General features: G+C 47.5%; 1 long non-coding RNA gene across 2 annotated transcripts; it reads left to right on the top strand.

Moving 5' to 3' along the window:
- The first annotated feature begins 262 nt into the window (after window positions 1–262).
- On the top strand, window positions 263–1,948 carry LOC115668017 (uncharacterized). Of its 2 annotated transcripts, none has more exons than XR_008815589.1 (4): window positions 263–378; window positions 591–749; window positions 846–1,114; window positions 1,325–1,948. It is a non-coding gene; the product is annotated as an uncharacterized LOC115668017 (long non-coding RNA). The 2 variants fall into 2 exon arrangements; XR_008815588.1 differs by having other exon boundaries at window positions 846–1,151.
- The last annotated feature ends 4,132 nt before the right edge of the window (window positions 1,949–6,080 follow it).

Raw genomic sequence — 6,080 nt, 5'->3', positions numbered from 1 at the left:
GGCCAAGTTCCGACCGACGTTTGGGCTCAACAAGCCCCAGTCGGAGCTTGACTGGCTACCGCTCTGGTCGGCCGTCCGGCGATCCGTCGCCCCCAATCTCTTCAGCTTGAAGTGCTGAGGAGATAGGGACCAATGGCCGGGCAGAACAGCTGGCAAATCGCCGGATTTCTGCCCGGCCGAGCGAAGCTCTAAAACAGGGGAAGAAACCGGGTCTGTGAAGGGGGAAAATCCGGGTCGGATCCGGGTCGGCGCGAGGAGCCCGATTGGTGAAAATTATCGCAATGGAAATCCAAGCAGCACCGCCATTGTTGCTATAGATCCCATGGATATGACAGAAAGCATGCAAGAGGCTATGCATAGGTCAAACTGGGACATGAGGTATACATGAGTATGTACTCGGCACTTAATTATCCTTTCCTTTTGCACTTTATCTTTTTCTCCATTCATTCTTTACCTTTTTTGGGCCACTTCTGCGTTCCGATTCCACCTGTCTTGGGCATGCGCACCGATTAATCACTGTACGTTTTTTGTCCAGTAGGCTGTCATGACCTCTCAATCTTAAATTTAGTTTTTGCATTGTTGGCTCGCAGTGGCGCCGAGTATGTGAGGAAAGAAGTGCCCCTGTATGTGTTACCCAGCTCCTCTCTCCTCAATGTTGTTTCACCTCTAACTTCATTTACGGACCTGCAACGTGTCATTTATGAAGAGGAAAGGGCAGCATATGTTGAAACCATCAGACAAAATATGATGTGGGACTTGAGTACCGCCACTTTCAAGCATCGTGTTTCTGTTACTGTTCTCCTTGCGGCATTTATTTTGACTTTCCGCGCTTATTTTCCATCTAGGGATGGGAAAGCACATCCGCTTACTTTTATTCATCACACCTCAACGTATCAGGCTTCCATGTGCAAGTTAACAGAATACTGGCGAGAATCTATTACCTTTGATGCCCATTGATTTTGTGTCACTGTTGATTTGTACTGAATGCACATCTCTTTTTCGTTGGTTTTTTTTTTTTTGCAGTTTAAGCCCTGACATTAGAGTATTTCAGGATCGTGTGATAGAGAACGAGATTTGGGTAAATAACTAACCTACATTCAGATATTATGGGACAGTGAGGATCAGTCAACAGTCTTGCTGAAAAACCTCAAGTCTGCTCATGAATTTTGTTTGTTTCTCTCAATATTAACAGTTGAAAGGGAACTCTTTGAAGTCAAGTTTCAATAGCTTGTTATTGAGTGATCCGTTTTCGACCCCTCATTACACCATTTATGCTCCGAAAATGTCTTCTAATGTCTGTAGAGACTACTTGCCTTTCAAACAGATACTGAAGCTGGTGGATGAAGCAAAGAGTTTGGAGATGGAGGTCCAGAGAGGGCGTGATTCGAGTTCAGGTCACCGGGGAAGTGTATATGGTCAGAGAAGCGGGCCTAGTCCATCGGAGTCAAGCAATATAAGGAGCATCATCAGTAGCCCCGGCAGCCGAAGCAGGAAATGGCCCCAGTGAATTGCTAAGCTAGCCTAATCTTTAGTGCATTCTGCAAGGTGTCGTGTCCGGGTGATGTATTTGCTTGCCCCGATTTGGTTTTGCAATCTTTTGAACCATCCGTGGGAAGTGTAAGATGTGAGGTTTGTTCGCGGTCCCTGTTCTTCATCTGTAAATCGCGTGGTCCATTTTGGTCGGCCATTATACATACATTAGCGAAAAGGCGGACTTTCCGCAGCCACATTGTAATTGTTTATCCGGCATCATTACTACATGCTAGACGTGCAGACATTCCAGACCTGGGGCAGCTGCAGATGAAAAGCTCGAACTAGGAAATTAGGAACAGTGGAATCTCTTGTAATCCTCATCATGAAAAGGAGCCTGATGGCCAGTGACATGAACCTTGAGCTGTGTGATGAATCTGTCGTTTGAGCTTTTGGTACATCCACGCAATTCACCAAACTATTTGTACTGTAATAACTTCATATAGACCTCTAAGACGACGGCTCTTAACCGGAGATGCCATGATACATATGGACTCGCAAAATAGGTCCATCGCGAGTAACCCTTAACTAGAGACTAGCGAGCTAAGGCCCAGAACTCGAGGGTTGCCTTTTATGTATTGTGCAGGTTCGTAACTGCGCATCGAGATGCTCGATTCTCGGCAGCTTAAGCCCTGCCATTACTTAGGGCGAGAGAGAGAGAGAGAGAAAGAGAGAGAGATTCGGGCAACTGGACTACCTTATTGAGTGTGCCAGAGTTACTACTATGGCGCGATTCTAGCACGGCATTGCGATGCGCAATTGTCACTTATATTAAGCCTTTCGAAAGTTTGAGGAAGCTCGGGATTTGAAAATTGTCCGTTGGCGGCGCGTTAAGAATCATGCGACCTATGAATTAACACTAACAATTCGATCATTTGATCATTTTCAACACTAAAACAACCGTGACCATGATGTGTCTAAAGCAATCTTCCTGCTTTTCTCATTTGAGATATGAACACCCACACTTCATCCGTCGCCGAGTATTAAACCCCACAAGACCGAACTGTGTAATCATGAAGATAAACCTGCGTTGGTGCTAAAAATTAGAGAGAAAATCACATAGACCGCATGATATTGGGAAGAAAAGAAGATAAAAGAGAGAGACCCAAGATCAGTATTCCCATTTCATTTCACTGAACCACGATGATCATATTTGTGGTGTTTCCGCCGAGGCGAATGCCATGACATGAACACAACGGTTACTTGACAAGGAATCAAAGTAGCTGAGGAGACTGTCGATTTAAGTCAGAGACCTATAGCAAAACCCTAAAGAGAACCACCACCAAAACCTCCCTTTTTTTCCTAAGATGGTGTCCTAAGATGGTTGCCACAGAACCTCAACGATCACCTTATGCTGCACACGTGAAAATCGCGTACCAAATGACGACACACGTGAAAATCGCGGACGTGACCGCGAAGCACACCAGGTTAATCCAAGTCAGGGTTGTCGAGCCAAACCCGACCTCCGCCAAGGAGGCCTCGTGATTAATGCAGTGCTCGAGCAGCATCTGCCGAGCCTCGTTCAGCTTTGCCCTGACGTGCTCCATCTCCGAGGAGTACCTCCGCAGGCGCCGCAGATCGCTGGAGAAGTAGGAGCAGTGGGCGGCGAAGATGACGAGGGACAGCGACACGGGCATCCACACGAACTGGCAGATCATGTACCGCGACCTGGCGGCGGCGGCAGCGGACGCCATTTGGAACATGCAGAAGAGGTGGAGGGCAGTGATCTCTAAGGAGCGGACCGTGAGGCCGTCAATGCTGCAGGCGAGCTCCTCCATTCTCCGCCCAAGCTGGTCGGCCCTCTTCCGAAGGGCTACGTGCAACATTGCCGGAGAGCGCTCTGCGCAGAACCGAGGGATCCAGAAGACGACGACGACGAAGGACGGTGACAACGGTGAGTGCTTTTTTTAGGGGGGAGAGAAAGCGGACTCTAAACATCCGACGGTCGGTGCTTCTCGCGCGGGTCTCCATCTAACGGCTCCGGATCAGTTGATCTGTGTGGGCAGGCCGGAGGGTGAAAATTTCACGAGAAACGCGGTAACAAACTTTGATTAACGATATCTTAAATTTTTCTTTTTTTTTTTGTGGTTTCTACTATATGTATTCACTCTTCTTGACCGTTTCCACCGGTTCAATCCAGTCTGGTCGGATCGCTTATTTCTGGTTCAAAAATTTGAAATCGAGAACTTGACCAATTCATGCGAGAACCATCCAGAATCAACCGGCTCGGTCCGATTTTCGAGTTGGATCGGAACCGATGCACACCCCTATTGTCGGTCACTGGTAGTCGGCACCTCCGATTGCCAATGCCACTGCCACTGCCATTAATTGCCGCCGGTTGAGGTCGCGGTTTGTTGGTCGTTCGCTGCTTTTCGTAGTTGATGAGAAGTATTCTTCAGGAAGGCCATAATTCTTTGTCATCCAAACGTTTGAATCGTCCTTATTCATGCGTTGGTGGGTCAGCAAGAGAACCATGATTAGTGGAGGAATCATAAATGCTTTCATCTAAAGACATGTTAGCCCGACAATCTTCTTCTCCAACCCAAATCTCAGGCCTCAACAATCCTTTGACAACAACGTGGACGGACGTCAGGAAACAGGAGAGAGAGCGATCAGGCGAGCTTGCATCCCAGACCACCGCAGTCACGTCCCGCCACCAACAGTGATCTTTTCCGGCACCTCCAACACCCCCACGGTTTAGAGAATAGATGAAGTCTTTGGCTTTTGTGAAGGTGGGTCTTGATTTGGATGGTTGGAGCTTTTCAGTGCTGACAAGCAGTTGAATCGGATGATTCTTCAAATTATTTTTCATTGTTCCTGTAATTGAATCCTTTTCTCTAGTCGATTGCACACGTCTTTCAGTTGAATGCCTTTGTTTCATTCCACAGAAATTGCAAACTACTTGTACTTTTGCTAACTCTGCATACCATGAGGGAATTGCAACTGCAGATCAGAGCGTAGCGAATTAGGCGCTCTGCGACAATGGACAACATTCATAGAATCCTCGAGCAACGCGTATTAGGATTTCCTCGTGGCCGCGGCGAGTGTTCTTGAGGCATGTGAAGCATCCGGGGCCCAGGAAATTGTGACATCCTAAAAATTCGTCTATTTGGGGTTCATAAATACCGAGCTTTATAAATGTACTTTCATGATTAGTTCTTTGCACGGAATCGATCATTCCCTTGATACTAACCATTAGGAAAGGCCAATTAGGGAATTAAAATTCGCGCGACTATTAGAAAATTCGATCGTGAATTTAATTTCGACCATGAAATCGCCGATGTGATATTTTGAGCCACTGTTGGCCGATCGAATGATAGTCAGGGATCAGTTCGCCACTGTCATAGTAGTGGATCGCGGGTGATTCCGCTGGATCACGAAACGAATTGACGAATGATCCTAAACCTATACCGAACGATCGTACCCCACGGATCTAGCGATTGATCCTCGCGATTTTAATGACAACCGAAATTTTCACGAACCGAATGGACTTGCACGTGACTCGATATATTATCAGTCATGAGTCGAATCCGCGAATTTCCCAAACGAGCCACCCGTTAGTTTGAGAAACGCTCGAGTCGCGTTTAATAAAATTTGATTATTTAATTTAGCCCAAATCGGACTCCGGAAAATTTGGAAGTCACAACGGGACGTTAGGACGACGTTGCAGTTGTAACATGCAATTTTTGTTGTGCCCGAATCCTTCAGAAAAACTTGATTTTGATGAGAAACGGAGAATCGGACCATTTTACCCTTGAGAATTAACAAAGGGCATGTTTTGTGGGCAAAGGGCATTTTGGTCATTTTGCCCTAACTTTTTTATTGGACAATTTTACCCTTTGACTTTTTGAGAAATTACAAGTATACCCTTGGATATTTTTGGCAAGATTCGATCTGGACCGTCGATTTCAAGATAAGATCGAATCGGGACCGTTAGATCAAAATTGTGAAAAAAGGGCATTTTGATAAATTGCCAAAAAGGGGTCAATTTCACTATTTAGGTCTAATTGACCAATTCTCTTTCTCCCCCAATTCTCTCTCTCCCCTTGCCGTGAAATTTCCCCCCCCCCCCCCATTGCCGTGAGCTCTCCCCCCCCCCCCCCCAACCGTACATCTCTCTCTCTTTGCTGTCGCCGCCGCGCCATCACCGCCGGCGGTCACGCCCGTCGGATCGCCGCCGCGCCACCGCCGAGCCTCACGCCCCCATCCCGCCATCCATCTCTCTCTCCCTTTCCCTTTCGGTCCTCCCTTTGGCCGTGAGCCTTGCCGGCCACCGCCCAAGCCGCACCGTCGCCGCCCAAGCCGATCGCCACCACCTGGGAGCCGTACGTCGTCACCGCCGTTCCCGATTAAGTGCCGCCACTTTCCGTTCTAGCCGCGATAGTCTAGAACGCGGGTAAGTCGCGCTCTAAACCCAACTTAGGACTTCGGGTATCAACGGGCGATTTTTGGGCGAAATATGTATAAAGTTAGGTGCGGAATTGCATGAATTAGGAGTGGAAATTTTGTGGCGGGCCTTAAGAATTAATTCGGGCAATATTTATTGGAAA

The sequence above is a fragment of the Syzygium oleosum genome, unplaced genomic scaffold (genome assembly GCF_021117445.2).
Source record: "Syzygium oleosum isolate NSW1041296 unplaced genomic scaffold, Sole_v2.1 Sole_v2.53, whole genome shotgun sequence".
Taxonomy (NCBI): domain Eukaryota; kingdom Viridiplantae; phylum Streptophyta; class Magnoliopsida; order Myrtales; family Myrtaceae; genus Syzygium; species Syzygium oleosum.
The sequence above is the reverse complement of the archived record's forward strand: the minus strand, read 5'-3'. Positions and strand labels throughout refer to the sequence as shown.